Genomic DNA, 24,729 nt, shown 5'->3' with positions numbered 1-24,729 from the left:
GCCAAGGTGCTGGGTGAAAGCCCTGACCCCATGGCCAAGGCTGTGCTCTTGAGAGGAATTGGCTCCTCAGCCTGTAACCCAGAACAGAACAGCGGTAAATCCTCTCCCATTACTGAAGTGGGACATTAGGGCTCACTTTTGAGAAATGGGAAGTACCTGTTGCTTTCAGTGAAGCCAGCATCCAACATATCTGATTTTCTGGTGGACGCTGGCAATCCTCTGAAACCAACTCCTTCACTGGGAGCACATGTTCCCACCTTGACTTTTTATGTGGAAAAGTAAACAAACAACAACAAAAATAACAACAAATGAAAAAACAAAAATTTCCAGCAAGTTTTGAAGGTGTGTTTGCTCCACTGCAGAGCAGAAGCAGATTTTTGAGAACATAAAATCACCTTTAGGTCAGAGAAATTATTGCCCATGCAGGTGTACTTCTAAATTATTTTTCAGGTATAAGGCAGTGCTGTGTCTCTGGGAATGTGGGCTCACTCTCAAAAAGTTATTCTCTGTAGGCTTTGTTTGCGTGACTTTTCCTGGTGTTCTCTGGTTGATTAGTTTAGATTGATGCAATTAGTGTAATTAAGTGTAATTATGAATTCTGGTGCAAATTCATGTAATCATATATTTACAATTTGTAATTAGGTAATTATAATATGTGATTAGTGATATAAAATGTAATGTCATTACTCAATGCTAATTAAATTATGTATAAAAAAGATGCCCTGGACACACACAAAGGATAATCTCAAAATGTTCATTCTTTGGGAATATCTTTAGGAATTCCTTTCTGAATGATCCAACCCCTCCTGTTTCACATATGGAACCAGGACCTGCAAAAATCTGATTTTATGAAGCAAAACTTTTTCCTTATCTCAATGTAGACAGTTGAAAAAATGTCCTCACTCTCCACCTGTGTCTCCCAACCTCTTTTCTACATACTTCAAAAGAAAGAAAGCCAAAAAGAGAGCTTCAATAAAACATGCAAAGGTTTAGCAGCAGCAGCAACAGAACAGTATTGAGAAGTAACAAAGAGATTTATGTTTCGGAATTGTCATGATTTGTGCTCCATTTTATTGAAACCATTTTTTCTATGCAATATTTAATCTCTGAGTAGACTGTTTAAAATACAGCAATTAAGTGCCTTTAAATGTTGATCTCTGAGGACCCAAGATGAAGTACATGGATTTTGCTTGTGGATACCTTGGGGAAATCTTTTGGGAAATGAAATATCCATTTCATAATCAGCAGTAAATATTATCTGAACACCTTCATGATCACCATGGCAGCATAAGGCTGCAGGTTGGACACCCTAGGGTATGTTTACAAAGTCTTCTGTGGTATGTTCAGACTGCTGCCATGGGGCTGGCTTCCTTTTAGTAGGGAACACTGGACCTGAAAGGAAAGCTGTATATGTGGCCAGAGGTTTCCCTCTGAAGGATATGGAAGTCTTCATGCTAGAGCTGTAGCATTTAGCAGCGTGCCATGCTTAATTGGACAAACTGTCTATTTTGAATGTCTAGATGTCTGCCTGACAGACATCCTTGTGTATAAGGACTAAATAAATGGAGCCCATCATGTTTGCTAGACACTTTCTCAAGATATTGAGGTTATTGGTCAATGGATGGGATGATGGAGCAAAATGTCACTCCCACACTAACCTAGCCAAAATACGCATGTCTCAACCTTTTAGTGTAAAAACCCTCTGAATTCCAGGATTTTAGAATATCCCAGTAAGCATTTCCCTTCATCTGTAGGACTAACAGTGCCTTTTAAAATACCGAAATCTCACATTAAGGTATTAACCTGTTGTACTCCAAAGTTGTAGCAGATCTCTCAAGTATATAAACAAATGATTATTCTTGTCTGGGCTGTCTTGGAGCCCAATTTCTATTGAGCTATGCAGCTACAAAGCAAAACATGTTGAAGCTCCTTTTTTTTTTTTTTTTGTTTCCCCTCTTTGAGTAAATGTAACTCTAAGTTTATTTCAGTCAAAGTATTCCCAAACTGGTGAAATAAGTGAGAAGACCATCAGGCACTGCAGAATTTAATTTTTAGCTTCATGTCATTGGCTAGAATAGCCACAAGAGGAGATTGTTTCATCCATGCAGTAAAACATAATCTTCCTGAACACTGTTGGCATTCTTTAGCTAAGGACTAAAACGTTTCATGAGCCCCAAAAGGGGCTTTGGCTGTGAGCTGCTCTTCAGAATCTTGAGGGACTTCTGCCACTGGCCATCTTCTGGTGCCAAACACTCCATACAAATCAGGATATATGTGCAAGGATTAGTAAAACTTCATACCAGCCTTATTAAAAATGATATGAATTCAGAACAGGCACAGAGTCAGCAGCTAAGTTTGAAGAAGGGTTGTGTCATATCCTGCTACATGTTGGCAAATTTCCACTGCAATCAATACCTTCTCACAGCTAATATCTTTCTGAGCTCCTAAAGCAAGTGCTTTGAAATAATTCTAACCTGAGTGCAAATTTTGTCTTGCCAGGGAAAATAAGATCAAACTTTCCAACAACTGCATTAAGAACCATTCTGAAGAACTAGCATTCCATATTGGTTTCCAAACAGTTTGGTCTTGTCTACACTTGAAAAGAGGAGTATGAGCAGAATCTAGGCTTGTTTTCAATTAGGGCTGAAAATAGAGTATGAACAGGGCCATAAGCAGAACATAAGAACTGCTGTAAACAGAGAGAAACTAATTTGTTGGGGCACTCTGCTCCATGAAGCTCTTTGGTAAAATATGTTAATTCACTTACCACCTCATTCACAAAATTCTCACTGATGCATGAGGAATTCATGCCATCAGTTTCCATCAAAGCCTGCAAACACTAACCATGAAAATATCCTCTGCACAGATGGAAGAATAAATTGTGTAGCTCCACTATGAAATAAATGTGGATGTTACCAAATAAAGAACAGGTCTGTGCACAGATCCTGTAAAAAACAGTCTGTGATGTCTGGCTGTGAAGCTAGTCGAAGCACATCAAGGCAAGTCAAAGGGAAATAGTTTAGATCTGAAAAGGGTTAGGTGCCTGGGGGGGATTTGGAATAAAAATAAATACACATAATTGAAATAAGGGGAAAACAACATCTTTTGACAGCAGAAATGCATGTGAAGATAGGAGCAAGATAGAAACTACCAAAAACAGGAATTGCTTTTTCAAGATACGTTAGAGTCCTTCAAAATGTCTGTAAAGGAAATAAGATCATCAGGATAGGTTTATCATTAGAAGAAAAGGAATATTAAAGGACCTTAGTTCAGTCTGAATAAAAAAGATAAATTTCAAGTAAACTGACATGGAGTTTACCCACGGTTGGGTTTGCAGTAATAAAGTCGGTGAGGGAATAAGCTGTGTGATTTACAGGCAGTAAGCTTCTGTAAAATTTACAAACTGCTGTTATAAAATGTCACCTTTTATGATGCATTCCACTCAGTCTGCATATATAAAGGGCACCGCACTGGAAAAGAGTAGCAAAAGCAAAGCAGTCTTCTGTCCTACATAGCTACCGTTTTTGCTTTTACAACAGTAGCAGAGATCTATCATCCAAGGACCCTGCTGCTAGACCTTTTCCTCATTAATTTTTCTGTTTGTGTAGGTACACTGTTGTCCTTGCCACCATTAACAGAAAATTTAAGATGGTTTAAATGAGACAAATTTTTGTAAGATGTTCATGGGTGAACAGTGCAGGGCTCTCTCTATCCCCCTCAATATTTATATAAATACAAGGCTTATGATAAATTTGGGCAATTTTCTCTTTCCCCTGCTTTCATTCAATTGCTTCATCTGTGTTTGTGCAAAGCTGAGGCATGATAGGCCTTAAGAATCCAGAGCCCAAACTAACCTTTTTTACGAGGTTCTGAGTTTCTGAGTTAAACATCTGCTGAATTTGGGAACACAACATCCATTTCCAATCCAACTAATATATCACAGAATCATAGAATGGTTCGGGTTGGAACGGACCTTGAAGATCACCTGGTTTAAACACCCCTGCCATAGGCAGGGACACCTTCCACTAGAACAGCTTGCTAAAGCACCATTCATCCTGGCCTTGAACACTTCCAGGAATGTGGGGCATCCACAACTTCTCTGGGCAACCTGGTCCAGTGCCTCACCACTCTCATGTAAAGAATTTCTCATAGTAAAGAATTTCTTCCTTTTATCTAGTCTAAATCTATCCTCTTTTAGTTTAAAACAATTACCCCTTGTCCTATTACTGTATTCCCTGACAGAGTCCCTTCCCATCTTTCCTGTAGGCCTTCTTTAAGCACTAGAAGGCTGCTATGAGGTCTCCTTCTCCAGATCTGTAAGAACCTCCAAGATCCCCTCCTCAAAGGTGTAGAGTCTGTTAGAAGATGGTACTGGCTTTGCTGGAAGAGTTACCAGCTACTTCCCAGGGTTAACTTCTGGACGTTACCAGGTGTCCCACATGACAGTCATCCTGGGTGGTGTTTTCAGGTTTCTGGTCAGCCTGGCTAGGAGATTGCCAGGCTTGGCTCCTCAGCCAGGCGATTAATGCTGAATGAGCTCCTTCAGAGTCACAGCCCTGTCCCTGACTACTTCCAAAGCTGCCTTTGCAAACCAACCCCTCCAAATTTCTGTATCAACTTGGGCGTGGGGGCTAAGTCCTGCCCAGTACCTTACCTGCAATTGAAAGCTTGAACATTATTTTAGTGGGCTCTTTGCAGTCTGGCGTGGTTGATACAGTTGCCTCTGATCTAAGTGGAAATTATTCTTCTTTTGGCATGAGCAAAACCCACCGCACTTCTAGAACTGAAATTTTAACTGGGCTGTATTTAGGAAGTTCAGCAAAATAAATCAATAATGGTGGAGATAAAACTTCAGTTTAATGGTAGCTATTATAGTAAAACAGCACTCAGTACACAACCATTTAACCACCCTATGGCCATTGTTTCTACAGTTTACTCTGACAGAATGACTGCTATCATTCTAAGTTTAAAATAAGGTCTTTATAGTTGTAGGTTGCTCAAAATAATAGATATTATATCTACTGCCTAGCTTGCAAAATATTTAAATTCAAACTGCTCATAAACAGAACGACAAATAAATATAGTTTAGGAACTATCTTTTTTTTTGGTGAAAATTGGATGAGCCTCATTTACTTTAGCAGAGAAATGTGTCTGACGGCATGTAGGACGGCAAGCCAGGGGCTGTGAACCTTTGAGAAAAAAACTAAGAATATTGTGTTGTGTGATGGGTAGCAACCAGCAACCTGTACCAGGAGTGTGTGATGCTGGAGGGTGTGTAGGACACCAGTGTCAAACTCCACCTAAACAGGATCGTGCCCGTAGCTGGGGTTCAGTGAAGGAAGGGAAGGAGGGAACTGCTTAGTTATCTACTTTTTTTGTATGCAGCTGTGAGGAGGGGGTTGAAGCTATTGCCAAGACAACTTGTGAGTCTTATGTTTTTGTTAAATGGATTTGGGTGGTTTATTAACTGTTGCCTGTTCTGGTTTCATAAAATTTTACCTTCCTAATAAAATTGAATTTAAGTAATTGAGAGCTGGAAAGTCAGAGAGTACAGGAAAACATGAGAATCTGAAGTAACCTGGGGGGGAATAATTTCATGCTTTGTCAGTAAAACAAAGCATAGGCCAAGTGTCATGCTAACACAACTCCACTGCTTCTGATGCTGGGAACTAAAGGATGTGATCATTTTTCAGTACTCCATTTGTGGACGTTCTTTGACTTATAGTGGGTTGGCTCACAAGAGAATGGAAGTTTTACATGGCCAGGACCTTGCATGCAAGAGAAACAGAGAATAAATGCAGTAAAATCAAATGGTATTAAAGGAAGAAAAACAGATAGAAAAACAGGAAGGTGCTGTGGCTTTGTATGTTGAATGAGAATTTCAGTATTACATGTTCCTCTCATTGACATCAATACTAACATTCAGAGCAGTAACACTGATCCAAGGCTGGACATTTCTGGTTGTCATGCACATGCAGAGTGTGTTTTTTCTCACACCGTGCTTCTGGGGTTGTACTGTTGCCTTGCTGTACAAAAACGTGGTAGGTAGGAGATTAGACATGGTGAACACTGTATCTGACCTGGGCCAACAGGAATGGCACACAAAAGAATGTCCTGCATGAGAAAGGTTGAAAAGTTTGAAAGCAGAGAGGTCCAAAAGAAGGAAAATTAAGTGCATCTCTTGACAGGTATTTGCAATAGACATTTCTTCCTGCAATATATTTTTTCCTCATACCTTCATGGAATTTGAATTTTCTTGATGCATTTTTTTTTTTTTTTCTTTCTGGCCTGTGTATTTGAATGTGATCACTGATAGCCAGAAACATGTTAAGTCTTGTAAAAGCACATAGAGCAATCTATGCAGGAGCCAGGTGAGTTTATAAAGCACAAGATTAATGTCACAGTTCCACAGATTAAGTGACTTAAATCAGGATTGCAATGAGACTCTGTCTCAGGACTAAAAACAGAGCATGGGTCTATGAGTCCTTTTAGCATAAAGCCATCCCTCCTCTATGAATGTGTTTGTCTGTTCCTGTTGAAATCCATCCCAATACTTCCACTGATTTTAATGAATCAGAAGAGGCCACCAGCACCTGTTCCTTCAGGTCTGTCCCCTGCACTAATACATAGTTTGAATTGCATTCTGCAACATATGTCAAGCATCTGATAGGAAGGTATTAAAGCAAATCCGCAATATATATAGATATATATTTTTCAGTAGAATTTCTCAAGTTAAGGAAGAATAAATAATTAGAATTATATTATTTCGTCATCAAATACAACAAGTTGGCATTTCAAAGCACAGAGTATTTTTTTTAAATGAATACAAATAGATGCTGTACCCAGTTAGAAAGTTAATGCGAAATATCTTCACCTGTATTGAACCATTTCCTCTGTGTACAGAATTGCTCTACCAAAAATCTTTGGACTATGTCTAACTTCTCTGTCAGCAGTAGAGGACCTGGCACTTATCTTTCTAGAATCACTTTTTTTTTTTTTTTTCTCCCCTCATTTCTGCTAGTTTGGGGAGTAAGTAATATTCAGTTGTACCAGAAAGTTGGACCTGAACCAAACGTAGCCCTTCTGTACTATAGGGAAATGGAGTGCTGCAAAACTATACTTGTGATTTGAATGGGCACAAACAGTTTTACATGTGATTGGATTATGTGCCCGTTATATTTTCTTCCTTCTCACCTGCTTATCTTTCCATTTATAAGTCCCCTTCCTGCAAAAGGAAAATTTAGAGAATTAGGTTACCTGTCCAAATCTAATAAATTGCTTTTGTGTACAATAGCACAGTACATGTCTGCATACTATTTTCCAACCTCATCACCTTCTGTGCACAGAAGATGTGGTGCTCAGGGAACAAGCAGATATTCGGTAGTGCTGTTTTCCTCATTGTTCGCTGTGCAGCTCCATGAATTATTTACGCACACTATTCAAAGCATATTCAGAAGACAATTATTAATTTCTTCCTGGGCTCTCCTTTGATGTTCATTGCTACAGTATCCAAATGCTTCACAAATATTAATGTACTTACTCTTATACTGTTCACTGTGAGAAGTATTAGCTTCAGTTTAGTGATCAGGAACTATGAGACAGGGATAGAGGTCAAAAATATCTCTGGTTGCATACTCACAAGGAGGCGTCAGGGATGTGATCCAAGACTATCCAGCATATTGCCTTTGGCTGCAGCTGCACCTGCTCCAGCCTTCTGCAAATATGACTCTGGTGCCTTGCTAGGCACCCAGTGGTGCCTACACTGCCAGCCCCACTGAAATACTGTTTGGCAGAGATGGAGAGGTAACACAGTTTTTCAGAGACAGGGATCCTCTACCACCACTAGGTCTGGAAACTAGATGTTGAGCTGCCTTGAGCTTGTATTGTCATGCCACAAGTCTGCCACAAGACTGGCTGTTGGCCAGTCACTGGTAGACTCCAGGACTCCATTTTGGAGAGTTTTCCATGACAACAGTTACTTATACAACACCTGGGCACAATCATTTACATTTTCATTTCAGACCACTTTCCCTATTTATGTGATTCAGCAAAAAGAGGAATTTACTTACAGTAAAACTTAGGGACTATGACTTAAGGAAGGAACCTTTGCTGATCTGAAGTTATGCGGGTGTATATGTAGGTGTTTCCAATCCCCTTTATGCAGGAATGTTCAGCACTTGGCACGGCTTCTCAAAGGGAGCTGCTTCCTGTGCCGGTGCTTGTCTTCAGGGTGATTTCACAGCTTTGCTCCCTGAAATTGGGCAGAATCATGGCATAAGGTGATATGGCCTCAGGCCAGTTTCTACAGCTCCCTGCAGTTGCTGTTGGGATGCTTTGGAGGCATTACGCAGAAGATATGTTAAATATGTCTTAAAGGAGAGGAGAAAGGCTAAATTATTCTAAGATCTGCAAAAATAATATTCAAGTGTCTAAGCAGTGCTCCAGCATCCTTTATCAAATTAGAGGAGTAGGTCAGTCTTGTCACAGCCGATTGATCTCAGGCACTGGTTAACAGCACCTCTTGCTGCTTCCACAGGAAGGTCATTTCTGCAACTTAGAAGAAGGGGGAAAAATACCTTGACTGCAATATTTTGCTCAAGGTGGCACAGGGTGGCAATCCTAAGGGGATTTATAACCCTCACAAAATTCTGTGACCATCCCTTCACTGAAGAAATAAGACGGATGAGGGATTAAGGTTCCTTAGGAAATTGGCTGGTGGTTCTGAAGATATTATGAGACCCTCTGTCTCAGATATCTATTCAGGAGGTAAGCACTTTTGTTTTTTTAACAATGGGCTTTTGCTAAACTTTCATCAAAACCAGTGGAAGAAATGGACATTTCTATTAGAAACAAAGAAATTAATCAAGTGATTGGTGAGTTGCCTTCTCGGAAAGACCCTGCGAAGCATGGATGGGCTCCCGAGAAACATTTAATTTTTGTAACTATCAACAAGAGTTTGGACTGAACTTGTGAACATCATTAAAAGACACATTGTTATCTGATAAATTGAAAGGGTACTAGAGGTAGACACTGGGATGACATCCAACCAGTAATTCTAACAGAAAGCAATTATTGCTAAAACAGAAATAATAAAAATCAAAACTCAGTTTTTGAGACCCAAATATCGTCAGCCTTGTGGATGTGATTACGAAATGGTTCTGCACCTAATTTCTCTGTTTCATTTTTCAGGCTCAGAGGTGGTTACTATCACACAGTAATAACTGGGCACTTATGCACAGTCATACAGCAATGTTATGGATTGCCTGTGGAGGATTTTCATCCTTAATTATTTATTTATTGAATTACAATGCAGAGAGATTGATTAGATTGAGGATAGGATGGGAATACTAATGAAGACTGGCTCTCGATTTGGGATGCATTTTGAAGACTATCCCATCATTTTGAAGAAAATCCCATTAATTTTAGACTTGGGGCAGCAACAGTTAGTGCTGGAGTCATGCATGTGCAAACACAGGGGACATAGGTGTAGAAGTGCGTGGGTGACAATCATATTCTGTCAAACAAGGCTTGCTGAGGAGTATGCTGTGCCTATATTGCTGGAACAAAGTATATAATATCAACATCCCTGGAATTTTGCAGCCATGATACTGCTGAAACGAGAGGTCTTTTCTGTGAACGTATTCATCAGTTATAAATCTTTGCCAGTCTGAGTTAATTGCCTGTAGTTTTTGTGTTGATTTCACGCAGTTCATCTTCACTGTTTCACGTTAACTTAGCCTAGTAGAACAGCTACCTCAAGTGGCATTGTTTCTGCCTTCTAGTTGGATAATTTAAACTTCTTAAATGGGAGATTAGGAGATAGCATTTGCTAAATAATTAATCACATATACTCTTGTTTGCAGGCTAAAATTTTTTCTTGTGGGGATAAATGGGTACTTGCATGAAGAATGATCCTTTTGCACGAAACTTTGTTGCAGCCAATATTAAGTGTCATGGGAAATCAACATGGCTGCAATGAATAGGTGTTAAGAATATAAATGAGTGTGCTTAAAAATTCTTGGGTTATCTGAATTTCAAGCTGAATACAGAAGCAACGCTCAAAGAATGATTTTAAAAATCAATAATTTAGTGCATGCACAAAGCCAGCATTTTATTTCTATTCCGCTTTGGATTTGTCGTGTGTTTTTGTTTGTTTATTTGTTTCGTTTGTTTTGTTGTTTTTATGCTTTTTCTTCTTCCAGCATAAGGGAGATGTGGAAGCATATTTTTGGCTGCATTGTTATAAGGAGGGATGTAATTCTGTGAGTAGTGAGGGTGCTTCTTCCATGCTGTGATTCTGCCACAGAACTTGACCCATGATACAGACTCTGGTGTCCTCTTCTCTTCACTCATGCCTGAGAAAGGCAAAAAGTGAGAAGGATATTGCATGAAGGGGGCAGGAAGGCTGAGGATTTTCTTCTATCCTCCAGTGCTAGCAGCCCTGCTAAAGGGAGATCAGCAATGTCACCATGGAAGAGCTCAGGTTGCTACGGAAATGTGCAGCATAACATACAGAAAAACAAATGAGCAAACCTTGAAAAGGAAAGCAATACACCATCCTTGCCCAGAAGAGCCTAAAAGGGACTGTAAATACCTTTGTGAGTCTTTACTCCTACTTCAACTTAGAATTCTCTTCACATATTGCTTTATAGTTCCTAAACAGCATCTTAGAACTTTAAAGATCAGAAGCCCCTAGACCTCCTGCTACTATAATAAGATTAGTTTCCTGCCTATTCGAGTGTGTCTGTGCATATTTAGAGAATTGGGGCTGGAAGCAGGGGACAAAGGGAAAGGAAGGCAGGCTGAAGTACCTGTTTTCTCACTAATCTGCTGGGAACACATAATTATAATCTGCACCTTAAAACATCAAAACATCTTTCAGAAATACTTGCACTCCATAGTGGATAATTATTCCTATAAAATCATGAGGAAGCAACATATTCAAGAACACTTGGTGTAGTTCACTTTAGAAGAACATCTATATTAAAAGATTAAAAGAACAATAAATGGAGTTGTTCCTCGCAAAGCACTGAAATTCATCTGAGCTGATGGATTTGAATGCATGCTTGTCAAATATAGGTAATGTTCAGCTACACTGTAAATCACACACTACCATAGCTTGTGCCTACTGATGTTACATAAAAATGATGTGCTAATGCTGCTTCTTCTTGATTTTATCAAATATATTCAGCCTCACATTGAATGGGCTAGACCTGTATAATTTAACATGGCTTTACTTATTAAATGCAGATTTGGTTTGACTTGTGGCAGAGGTGTGAGAATAGGTCAGGCAGGAAGCTGTCTCAGAATCTGAAAATTTAGTTGAAATTAAAGTATTTTTAGGTTTTATCAAATTTAAGCACTCTATCCTTTTTGTTTGGATTTATAGGCCTGAAAAGATGGTGACCTGAGCTAGTTGAAAACAGGGCTTTAACCATCTCCTGCAATAGCTGTAGTTTTGCTAATTCGGAAAACATTTAATTAAAAGACTGAAGATTTATACAATACTCAAATGTATCAGGTCTGGAAACTACTTCTAGTCTTCACGTTGATAAAGCAGTAATGAGAGAGTTCATGAGAGTTTATTTTTGTGGTAGTAAATAGTTCTGCTGGGTGGTTCTTCTAGGGGCTCAGAAATTTGATGCACTCCTATAGATTCTCTGCGTTGGGTTTGAGTCAGCTTGTAAGAGAAGTGGTATTAATCCTCATTCTTTCACTTTTGTCTGTCATCACTGATTGAAGCCTCCTGTCCCCTCCAAAAGGGTCTACTGCTTTGTTAGGAGTCCAAGTCTGACTGGCTGAAACACTGCTCTGCTATTTCTGCATCTACTTTTTGGCCTACATGTAAACACCCTGTCCTCTGAAATGTCTTATCCTTTTTTTTGAGAAGACATCCTGGGAAGCTGGTGAAGGGAAATGGTCCAGATAGATTATAATGAAATAACCTAGACCTTGAGCTTCAGATGCAAAGTTAAATATTCAATTTTGTTAAAAAAAAAACACAAAAACACAAAAATTGTTAGTATAATTTTGTCTAAAGTTTTCTCACGTGGTTTCTGCAAACTGTTAGTATAATTTTGTCTAAAGTTTTCTCACGTGGTTTCTGCTTTTTGAGGAGGGTAAGGGGGAAAACTATGTTCTGTCCAAGGGCATGAGCTTGTCAGAAAGCCACTTAAAGCATTTTACTTTACTACAAAGGAATAAAGACACTAGATGGACTTAACATTTGGGGCTTTCATATGTCAGAACTGGGAATAAAATGAGGATGTGCTGAGGGACCAGACCATGCTGACTTTTCTGCCTTGAGCACACTCTTACCCTGTAAGAGTACTGCAGTATTTTGCTTCCAGGCATATCACCCAGTTGTTCAGCTTCTTGGGTGCATTAGTGCTGGTGGGGTGAACAAAACTTTGCAGAAGATGAGCCTGAAGGAGTTTGTTACAAAAGTAAGTTACAAAGTTAGTTACTTGCAATAGCTTGAGGAGAGTTAGGGATTGTCATAGAACTGTTAGGGGTTAACAAGTTGGGACAAAAATGTATTTTATTTATTTTTTAACTATTAACTTCTCTTTTCATCCTTTTAAAGAATTTTAAACTGCAACCCTAATGTTAATTTATAGAATCATAGAACCATAGAATGGCCTGGGTTGGAAGGAACCTCTAAGATCATCTAGTTCCAACCCCCTGCCATGGGCAGGGATGCCACCCACTAGATCAGGTTGCTCAGGGCCTCTTCTAGCTTGGTCTTGAACACCTCCAGGGACGGGGCATCCACAACCTCTCTGGGCAACCTGTTCCAGTGTCTCACCACCCTATGAATGAAGAATTTCCTCCTAGCCTCTAATCTAAATCTCCCCTCTTTTAGTTTAAAACCTTTCCCCCTCATCCTGTCATTATCTGAGAAAAGAGTTACTTTCCATCTTTTTTATAAGCCCCCTTTAAGTACTGAAAAGCCTCAATGAGGTCACCCTGGAGTTTTCTCTTCTTTAGGCTGAACAGCCCCAGCTCTGTCAGCCTTTCTTTGTAGGAGAGGTGCTCCAGCCCCTTGATCATCTTTGTGGCCCTCCTCTGGGCCCATTCTAACAGGTCCACACCCTTCTTGTGCTGGGGGCCCCAGACCTGGACGCAGCACTGCAAGTGGGGCCTCACGAGGGCAGAGCAGAAGGGGACAATCCCCTCCCTCGACCTGCTTGCCATGTCTCTGTTGATGCAGCCCGGGACGCAGTTGGCCTTCAGGGCTGCAAGCACACACTGCTGGCTCATGTCGAGCTTTTTGTCCATCAGATCCCCCAAGTCCTTCTCTGCAGGGCTGCTCTCAATGAGTTCTTCTCCCAGCCTGTACTCATGTTTGGGATCGCCCTCACTCAGGTGCAGCACCTTGCTCTTGGACTTGTTGAACATCATTAGGTTCATGTGGGCCCAATTCTCAAGCTTGTCCAGGTCCCTTTGGATGGCGTCCGTTCCTTTTGTTCTATCAACTGCACCACTCAGCTTGGTGTCAGATTTGACCCGCAGTTGGGTGGCATGATGAGCAAATGCTACTTACCTGTTCCCTGGCATCCCAAGCAGATAATACCTGCCTTCTACCAGGCATTATAAACAGATTCCTTGGCAATGTGAGAGAAAAACACCTTCTGTATTCCCTGGTAAAATGTGGAGGTGCTACTTGCCGTCTGCTTATTATTATAAGTAAAGAGCTTGCATGTACTTTCTGCCTTGTATCAGCAGTAGAGATCAGAGATTGCCATTTTTTTAGCTTCATTCTCACCTTTATATACATATAGAATCACAGATTATGACGTTTCTTTCTTTACTTACAACTAGTAGTGGAAGCAGTCATCACAGTAGTAACAGCAGTGTTGCATTTGTATCTAGAAGACCTATCTCAGATCTGAGATTCTGGATTTTTCTTAAAATAAAACTGAGGGAATGTGCCAACTCAGGTAGTTTCTCATTATTTATCTTGTGAATGAAATTTATGGTAGTGTTCACACAAAGCTTGAAGAATGTGTGAATGCTTTGAAAGGCGTTCTTGATGTTATGGAGGTTTGCTTTCTCTCTCAAATAATTGATCACTAGAGGTGAAAACAGGCTTAGAAAGAATTCAGTCTGGAGTGGGCACAGTAACTACAAATCCTGGCTGGAATGAGCCATCTTTTGTAGCAAATGTGCCTACAGGATATCCAGATGTTAAAAGTAAAAGCTTCGGTAGATACTGCTCCAAAGCTCTGGAGAACAAAACAGAGTATCTTGGAGGCTTTTTAGCTGTCCTGTGAAATGCTGAGAACAGAATTCATAAGAGCTTTTTCCAGAGTGAAGGACCCTTACTTTCATACATGTCCATGCAAAGTACCTGAGTTGGTCAAGCACTATCTTTTATTTATGACTTGCATGTATCAGTCCCAAATGACATTGCAAAGAGAATTCTTCTAATCAGTCTCTTCGACTGTGCCCTTCATTTTGTACTTCTCTACAGATCTCCCTTTTCTGTTAAGCCCTAAATACACATTGTTTGCCCTCACTTTCAGTGACACATTCTGATAACCTTTCTGTGTTATCTCTCAGTAAGACATTGACTCTCGCTTTCTGCCTGCCCCAAACAGCAGCCTCCAATACCTTTGCTTTATTAACATTGTAAACACTTCTCTGTCTTCTTCCATGTTGCCTTTCACGCTTAAATAAACTTCCTGTAAAAAATCAGTAACCCCCTCATTATTTCCCTTCAAACCCCTTTTAAAAACTCTTCCACAAGAAACCCCTTGATAACAGACGACCAGGTGTGAAGACTGCTGTTCTTTGTGATGAGTGACAGCACATCGGTGTTCCCTTCCATCAAGTGACACAGTTTTATATTGCCTTCATCTCATTTCTTGAGTGAACAGCGGGATTCTGATCTTGCATGTTTACAGCATGACTGTGTGGTCCTAGCCATGACCATGCCTTCATCCTAGCTCAGGAACTCCTAACGTGGACAGGTGAGGGGCCAACTCCTGCACACCTGGAGGGGACAAAGTTGTCTCCTGCAGAAGCACTTACCCTAAGGAAAGGCCAGGCAGAGAGCTGCCTCAAGAAACTCTCTTGGGCAGCATGAAAGCCTAAAATAGAGCAGCAGCCCAGAAGGACAGTGTGTGTACTCCTTGTTTGAGCCAGAATAAAAGCATCTAAATTTCTTTATTTTCTCTTGCCAAGTTAATTTCAATTTCAGTTGTTAGTTCAATTTCAGTTGTTTTCAGTTTTCCGTTTCTACACAGCTGTTATAATCAGGATCCAGGACTCTAAACTACTGATGAACCTCTTGTTTTAAGCATTCATGATGCCAATATAGCAATGTTATGCCATGAGATGAGTGACCAGCAAGTTGTGTGGGCAATACAGACCAGTAGACAGACTTTCTAAGGACACAGGCATCTATTTGAGCTAGCTCTTAGGCACAACAAACTGTCACATAGGATTTCCATGAGGAGCAGGCATGAAATTCAAATTATGGGCAGCTATTGCTTTCCACTCTGCTGACAATTTATTGGGAATCACACCGAGTCTCTGCTGCAGGCCACTGCTTTAGCTTAACATGATCTGACAGACAGTGCTCAATACTGTGCATCATAACGCAAAAAAACACACAGCACATCTGAAGAAGAGAAAGGGGTGATCCTGGGGATAGACATGCTTTTAAAATGTTTCATAAGGCAACAAGGATCTTTATGCACAAAAGCACTGGAAGGAGGTATTTGGCCCTTCAAATCCTCATGAAATAAGTGATGTGCGACTATTGTAAAAACTACCTGGTGTATTTTGTGCCTGTCCACAGGGCAGTGGGACAGGACCAAGTCTCTTGATAGCACTGTGCCAGCACAAGGACTCTTTCTGCAGGGATACCAACCCCTGGTGTGTTGCACACTGTGCACATCACACCAACAGCAATTCCCTACCCTGCTTCACGCAGCTTTCAAATCAAAACACACCACCAGTCCCTCCTTCTGCAATACAAATTGCACTTAGACTCTTCTCCCTAATTTAATTTGGAAATAATACAAATCTCAACCCTCTCAACGCAGGTGATCAAAACTGCCTGTGCTCTTTCAGGAAAAGACCGTTCCCAGAAAGTTAGTTTGGCACAAGTGGCTTTCTTTGTATGTAATATATTTAACTGCATTTCAGAACTCATTATAATTTATCTTGCTTTTTCCTTCTCTACTCCTTTTCCCTCATATATTATGTCCTATACAGACTACAAACTCGTAAAACTTAATGTGTGAATAAAACTTTTCACTACACTCTTTTACAGTGGGTTTCAAATTTGATCAAATAAAGAGAACCTTCACTTGCACAGCCAATGTCTCAGCCAGCCTGGGTCCTCCCAGAAGGTCTGCTTCTGCAAATTCCATATTTCAGCAAGGCAGGTGGCAATGCATTAAGGCACATAGACATGCCAAAGTGAGCTGGCTTCCCTGAAGCTGGCAGTGGCCAACACACCAGCTGCATTCTCAGTGTCAGAGGCAGTTGCATTGCATAGCTGGTAGATATGTTAGAGCAGCCTGATTTGAAACAATCTGGGAAAGTCACAGCCCTCTGCCTGACCTCTGTGCGAATACAGATATCACAGTGTCCCTGGAGAGATCTGGCATGCCTTTTCTTATTTCACTGCTGCACTGTGTGACTTGTGTCAATCGAAGGCCACCAAGCTTTTCTAGCCAAAGGACTGCCAGCAGTTTGGTAGGAGGTGATCATGGGTTGCTGATGTAATTATAATAGGTGAATGTGCTTTCGTAAGTGGCTTCTCATGCGAAAGGCTGCTGGGCTATAGCAGGGGAGGAGGGCTGTGCAGTTTAGCAGCTGTGCTGCTCTGTATGTGCAGAAAGTTAAGTGGTAGCCTACAGGACCAGAGCTTTTGGCTCCTGATAGCTCAGTTCAAAAGCAGAGTTGCAGTAAAGATATAAGAGAATGCACAGACATTCATTCAGACATAGTGGAATTAAGGTTTTATGTGGATTTACATTCATTTACCAATTTCTGATTTTCAAGACAGAGCTTTTCCAGAATTAGCAAGTTCCATCAGCCAACCTGAGCTCTTCACTTTGCAGTTCAATCCCTCCTTTTCTCTGGTGGGAATAAAAGCATTATTTGTAAGAGTTAGGATTATAGAGGGGGCTGTAATTGCCAACCACATTTTCAGTTCACATGGTGGCTTGGATAAAGGATGTGTCATTTCTGAGTGTTTTCCACCCTATTTTGTTTATACTTTAGTCAGTGAAATGGGTGCCGTGATCCCCCCCAAACCAATTTATCCAGTGCAGTATTGAAAATCCTGCTTATTTTATTATAAGAAGGTAATTGTAACTCTTTGAGTACTTGGTACAGCTTGCCGACCTCCCACCACACCAGCCCCCTGCCCATGAAATAGATTCGTTCTTGACTAGCACTTTCCTCAGCTGTCTACACCTCTCATACTGCTGTGATGAGCTAGCCAAATTTAGGCATTATATTGCTAGACTCCCCCCCCTTACTTAGATGTCCCTTATCTGTGCTGCTGGGCATCCTTGTGGTGTACAAACGTGGGCTCATTTGTCCAGTCCAGCTTCTCTGCTTGCCAGCCAGCTCTCTGTGACTGCAGATTAGCCCCCCCAGCTCTTGTATCCCCTTCCTTTGAAGAAGGTAAGGAGTGAGGGTGAGGCCAATATCTCAGCTGAAGTGCCTCTACACCAATGCATGCAGCATTGGCAACAAGCAGGAGGAGCTGGCAGCCATGGTGGGGCAGGCAAATTACAACTCAGTTGCCATCACTGAAATGTTGGACCACTCCCACAACTGGAGGGCTGCAATGGATGGCTATAAGCTCTTCAGAAGGGGTAGGTGGTGGTGTGGCTCTCTATATTAGAGAATGTTTCGATGCTGTAGAGCTCAGGGCTGGGAATGATAATGTCAAGTCCCTGGTGGATAAGGATCAGGGAGAAGGCCTACAAGGCAGACATCCTGGTGGGGGTCTGTTATAGACTGCCAAACCAGGATAAAGAGATGGATGAGCATTCTAAAAGCAGCTGGTGGAAGTCACACAGTCTCCAGTGCTCTCTCTTGTGGGGGACTTCAACTTCCCAGGCATATGCTGGAAATACAATGCAGCCCTGAGAAAGCAGTCTAGGAAGTTCCTGGAGTGAATGGAAGACAGCTTCCTGACTCAGCTGGTTAGTGAGACTACTGGGGGGGTTCCCCGCTAGACCTGCTGTTCTTAAACAGAGAAGGACTGGTGGGAGATGTGGTGGTCAGGAGTTGTCTTGGGCTGAGTGACCATTAAATTGTAGAGTTCTCTATTCTTGGTGAAGTTGGGGGGGGGGGGGCGGGGCGGGCAGTAAAGCTTCTACCTTGGATTTCTGGAGGGCAGACTTTGAACTCTTCAGGACGCTGGTAGGGAGGGTTCCTTGGGAGTCAGTCTTGAAGGGCAGAGGGGTCCAGGAAGGCTGGATGCTCCTCAAGAAGGAAGTCTTCAAGGTGCAGGAGCAGGCTGTCCTTGTGTGCTGTAAGATGAGCTGGTGGGGAAGAAGATTGGTGTGGCTGAACAGGGAACTTTTCCTGGGTCTCCATGAGAAAAAGAGAGCTTATGTCCAGTGGAAGAAGGGACAGAAAACACGGGGAGAGTACAAGGAAATTGCTGGCACATGCAGGGAGAAAATAAGAAAGGCTAAAGCCCAGCATGAGCTCAATCTGGCCATTATGGTAAAAGAGAACAAAAAAATGTCTTTACAAGTATATTGACAGTAAGAGGAGGGTCAAGGAGAATCTCCATCCTTTACTGGACATGGTGTGGTATATAACTACCAAGAATAAGGAAAAGGCTGAGGTTCTTAATGCCTTCTTTACATCTGTCTTTACTAGTCAGATATGTTATCCTTGGGGTACTCAGCCTCCTGACCTGGAAGTCTGGGAAAGGAAGCAGAAGAAACCCCCCACAGTTCAGGTGGAAACAGTTAGAGACCTGCTGCTCCACCTGGACTGTCACAAATCCATGGGGCCAGATGGGATCAGTCTGAGAGTGCTGAGGGAGTTGGTGGATGTGATTGCTGGGCTGCTTTCCATCATCTATCAGCGGTCATGGTCATCTGGAGAGGTCCCAGATGACTGGAGACTTGCTAATATGATGCCCATCTATAAAAAGGGTTGTAAGGAGAACCTGGGGAGCTACATAACTGTCAGCCTGACCTCGGTTCCAGGGAAGGCTATGGAACAGATCATCTTGAGTGTAACCACACAGCACGTGCGGGACAACCAGGGGATCAGGCCCAGCCAGCATGGGTACATGAAAGGCAAATCCTGCCTGACCAACCTCATCTCCTTCTATGACCAGGAAACCTGCCTGGTGGATGAGGGAAAGCCTGTTGACATAGTCTACCTAGACTTGAGCAAGGCCTTTGATACCGTCTCCCACAGTATTCTCCTGGAGAAGCTGGCAGCCCATGGCCTGGGCAGGTAAACTCTTTGCTGGGTTAAAAACTGGCTGGATGGCCAGGCCCAGAGTGGTCATGAGTGGTGCTCCCCAGGGGTCGGTGTTGGGGCTGATCCTCTTTAGTATCTTTATTGATGATTTGGATGAGGGAATTGAGTACACCCTCAGTAAGTTTGCAGGTGACACCAAACTGGGGGGGGAAGTGTCGATCTGCAGGAGAGTAGGAAGGCCCTGCAGAGGGACCTGGACAGGATGGGTAGATGGGCAGAGGCCAATGGGATGAGGTTCAACATGGCTTAGTGCCAGGTCCTGCACTTTGGCCATAACAACCCCATGCAGCGCTACAGGCTTGGGGCAGAGTGGCTGGAAAGCTGTGCGGAGGAAAAGGATCCAGAGGTGTTGGTTGATGCTCTCCTGAGCATGAGCTGGCAGTGTGCCCAGGTGGCCAAGAAGGGCAACGGTGTCCTGGCTTATATCAGGAATAGTGTAGCCAGCAGGACCAGGGAGGTGATCGTCCCCCTGTACTTGGCTCTGGTGAGGCCTCACCTTGTGTGCTGTGTTCAGCTTTGGGCCCCTCACTACAAGAAGGACATCAAGGCCCTGGAGTGTGTCCAAAGAAGGGCTATGAAGCTGGTGAAGAGCCTGGAACACAAGTCCTGTGAGGAGCGGCTGAGGGCACTGGGGTTGTTTAGTCTGGAGAAGAGGAGGCTCAGGGGAGACCTTATTGCTCTCTACAACTACCTGAAAGGAAGGTGTGGGGAGCTGGGAAATGGTAGATGTGGTACTTAGGGGCATGGTTTAATGGGCAATATTCGTAGTAGGTGGACAGTTGGACTAGATGATCTTGGAGGTCTTTTCCAACCGTCATGATTCTATGATCCTTTAACTCATCTGATTGAGGGAAAAAGAGCATAAAAGATGCTATTTTGTTTTTCTTCCGACCTTGCTTAGCTACCTACTCTCACACTGCTTTTAACCTCTTATTACCCTTTTCTGCATCCCTATCCCTTATGTGAGTCTTCTGATCCTTCTTGCCTCTCATATGTCCTGTCCCCTTCCCCTACCCCTTCCTTCAGGCATTTACATATGTCTGTCGCTTTCTCTTTGAAAGTACATCTAAGCATCTTCTGTTTTTCTCAGATCACATCTCCCCAAGATAAAACCACTACAATAAAACCCCTTTTGACAGAATCAGATAGCAGCAACATTCTTTCCAGGCTCTTGCCAGTTCTCTGATCTGAGCTGACACTGACGGGGTGTAAGTCAGATTTGGTGGCTACTGCATGTCCCCCCAAGCTACCCAGTGGATGTGAAATCTGGCAGGCTAGACAGCCTTTCAGTTAGTTGGCCTACACACGCACTGTGCAATTTGTATGCTCTATGAGCATTAGGCTCTATCTTTATCTATCCACTGAGCTTAACTCTTCACTGGATGCTGTCGGAAATGGTGTAGTCTCCATGTGTACAGTAGATGTCATTAAATGAAGTAATTGTTATTTGACTCCATTGTGCGGGAAGTACGAGAGTTCAAGGAAGCCTTCTAAAGACAACTGCGCTGTCGTGGTAACAGATGGAAAGGATTATATGTAACCAGTAATTATGTAATTATGCAGTGCACAAAGTAAGTAATGAGTGGTGCCATACTGCACAACATGGCTCAGTCCTATGCTGGGGATGCTAAACGAGAAGAAAAATAAATGTAAAGGGTTGAATGGATATTTCAAATAAGGAAAGATTATCCTAAAGAATACTAATATTCACCTGCTATGCAGAAAAGACAGCAAATTCTTGAGATGAATAGGGGTATCTGCAAACAGGAACCTCTGGATAAAAATAGTGGCTCAAGGGTAGGTGAATGTTCTTCCCTGGACTTATTTTTGCCTTATTTAGAGTCATTAAAAAAAAAAAAAATCTATTACTGGTTACCATGTAGTCTTTTTCTTGTTTGTTGGTGGAAAAAATCCAGCTGATCTTTGCTTGGGTTTTATATCATTTCCTGGATATCCAAACTCAGGTTAGCCTAGACAATGGTACACTGATATAGTCTGACTGCTGTGCTTTGTATTCTAAATTGATATTTATATTCTAAATTGATATTTATTCTTATCCTATTCTAGCTCTGATGGCAATATGATATCTAAGCCATCTGCATCTGTACCCTTATCTATCACAGAATAACAGAATACCTGATGTTGGAAGTCACCTCTGGAGGTCCATCCCCCTGCTCAAACAGGGACACTTAGAGAGGGTTGCCCAGGACCTTATGCAAATGGCTTTTGAATATCTCCAAGGAGGAAGGTGTTCTCTCCTCGCATGCTTGTTTTTCTTGCAGGCTAAATACTATTCTTGGGCGTACTAAAAGAGCTGCAATTACAACATGGCTCCATACTGTCGAGAAGCCAGAATGCTTTGGACAGTTTCACAGTCTGTTTGAGACTCAGGTCCACATTAGTGGGGCACTTTAAATGCTCTGAATACTGACTTTTAAACAGAAGAGGTTGTCCCCCTTAGCTTTGATAGCATAACTGGCTTGTCTCTTGTAACCTTGCTGGGAAGGTACCAGTTAGGCTTAATCAGTGAGCTGTGCTAGGACTTGAGTGCTTTTGGGGATCCTTTTGCTGTAGTGGCCATGGTTCAAATAAATGTACTGCCTTTGGGATGGATTTACCATTCCTGTAGAAAGACAACTCGTGATAAAGCTACAGAGATTGGAGAGGAATGAAATAGGACAAATGGAATGAAAGGTACACTGATCCATAAACGGACATTTGGAGACAACTGAAATACTAAAAGAGTTCATTCTTTTAGTAATATGGTTAGATGGGGACACTTGTTATTCAAGGTTGAGCCTTAGGATAAACCACTGGCATTACTGGTCTGGAATCACTATTTGGAGACTACACCCATCCCTTTACCAATGTGCTGTTAGTTAACTGGCCTAATTTGAACTCAAACAGAAAAAATCTAAGATAGATTCACTCAGACAATATTCCTGACCACTGATGAAAATAGAGTGAAAAAAAGAACTTAATTATTTTAGATCTTAGAAGTTAAGCAAAATAAATCCCACTTTACAGCTTTTTCAAACTAGAAAATAGAAGATAATAAGAACTATGAAACAGCAGACCTGATAATATATGCCATCAATAAAGCCCAGTAAGCCAAAACTTTTTCCTCTGCATGTCAAAAGACGCAGGTTTCTTTATCAAACCTAATAGTACACAAGGGCCATGCATAACCATGATGCAAAAACTGCGGGGGAGAGGCAGAGAATCACATTCCTGAGAAAGCTTTAAATGCTCTAAAATGAATTCCCTATTTATACATATTAATGTATAAGGTCAGTTTCATGATTCTGATACAAGTAATTATCAATGGAGGAGTGGATGACTTAATATATTTTTGAGACCAAAATCTGTGAGTGTGGTATTGCTGAGGCACCCTTTTTTTTTTTTTCTACAACTGGCTTGATTCAAACCTACCACAGCCCATCCTGGCTCTATTGTGAACTCTGCCCAAAGCAGCCTTCAGTGAGTGCTGAGTTGTGTGTAAAAGAGACAACCACAGCTACACATCCAGCAGCAGGCATCTTGATCCACAGCGAGGATATGGCTATAGACCCAGCCCTTTTTGACAAAAGATGGGGCACTAGGAAGATCGTGATGCAGGCTGTGGCAGCAAGCCTTTCTCTGACCACCAGCTCCCATCAGCAGGTCTGCTGCAGCCTCCACATGCCCCACTGTGGTCTTTCTGGTTTGCAGTGAAAGACAGAGACCAAAGCAAATTGGCTTACTGATGATCTTATTCTGGTTGGCAGTTGCATGCCTTCCTTCCAAGGAATCAGACCGTGAGCCTGTGGCACACCCATCTGCCCAGGCTGCATTTCATGGTGGAGATTCTCTTATGGTACAGAGCTGAAGTCATCTTCACATGCCCTACATCACCTTGCTGATCACCAGCTCTCGGGTTTGGGCTTGGGAACTATGTGCTGAATGTAACATACAGAAACTGGACCTTTTTGCAAAGGGGATTTTTTTTTTCCCTAATGATTTGCCTTCAGAATCAGTAGATTCTGAACAAATGGTTAGTCTAGGGACTAAAATCACTTTTGTTTGAGAGGTAAGACAAATACTGGATACTAAAAAGTAAGCTTATAGGCACTGCAGTGATAATCTGATTTTAGAATTCAGCAGTCATCATTTTTTCTACATCAAGACAGGTAAGAAAATGTCTTGACTGTAGCTCTCTATTCCAGCTGGCAGAAAGGATTCACTTACCTTCAACAGGAATTTCCAATAAATCTATATTTAGTAGCCTTCATAGTCTATCACTTGATGGAATTACTTTCTTCCGTGAATGTGCAATAAAGTCTGACAGTGATATATGTAAGAACATTAAATTTTCAATGACCGTGTTATGAACAAAGGTGATCTAACAAAAAATAATATACTTTAAGGAGCAGACAGCAGGGCCCTGTTTCTAATCTCATTGACAAGGCTTAACAGCGGCAGACTTCTCTTTACATTAGTAAAATCATTCATTTCTATGGATATATGGAGAGGAGGCCTTTCTTCCACTGGTCTGCTTCTCCTCTCCCATACATCCTTACAAACGAATGATTTTTACTAATGTGAAGTGTATTATGTTTTGTTAGATCACCTTTGTTCATGTGGTCCAGTTCAGTGAGCCAGAGATAGAAATTCATTAATGAAAAAAGAGAACCAATTATGTATGTGACATAGCCTGAAAAGACTATTATTATCCCACCTAGAAAAAATATTCCCCTTAGCAAACTATGATTTCCCCTATGCTGTTTCCCATTTATGTTTGGAAAGCTGAAATTGTGCTTTTTCTCATAAGGAATAAAATCTTCATGCTGGTAGTTGGATCTCTGTGGGTTCTTGATGGCTATTATCTGCTGCTCTGACATGGTTAAAGATCCAGCTCTATTTTTAGAGGTAAGAAAAAGACTTGTCTTTGTTTGAGGATTATGGTTTAAAGTGATTGATGAGCTCATATGTGTTTTCTTATAACCGGGTACTTTGCATATTCACTTTTTGTCTCCAGTTTACCTGGGAAAACTGTCCTTGCACAGCCCCTTGCTTTTCTCCCTCTCTTTTAATTGTGTTCATTTATTGGATTTCATTTCTGGAGGACCCCTTGCAGAAAGGTTTCTTGTATCCTAGTTAAAAGGCACTGTCATTTTATCACTCGACTAAGGCTGAAATCCAATTTGAGCCCTCCTGTGTGCCACTCTTTATTTATGGTATCATTACAGTTTGTTTCAGAAGAGC

At 41.7% G+C, this 24,729-nt stretch overlaps 1 long non-coding RNA gene across 1 annotated transcript in view; it reads left to right on the top strand.

Annotated features, from left to right (window-relative positions):
- The window catches only part of LOC106043152 (uncharacterized), a 66,948-nt gene extending 42,438 nt beyond the window's left edge, over window positions 1-24,510 (top strand). Inside the window, exon 3 of the long non-coding RNA XR_007168876.2 lies at window positions 24,296-24,510. This is a non-coding gene — a long non-coding RNA (uncharacterized lncRNA). The remainder of the gene's footprint in view (window positions 1-24,295) is intronic.
- The last annotated feature ends 219 nt before the right edge of the window (window positions 24,511-24,729 follow it).

Source organism: Anser cygnoides, chromosome 3 (assembly GCF_040182565.1).
Source record: "Anser cygnoides isolate HZ-2024a breed goose chromosome 3, Taihu_goose_T2T_genome, whole genome shotgun sequence".
Taxonomy (NCBI): Eukaryota; Metazoa; Chordata; class Aves; order Anseriformes; family Anatidae; genus Anser; species Anser cygnoides.
Note: the sequence above shows the minus strand (reverse complement) of the source record. Positions and strands in the feature narration are given on the sequence as shown.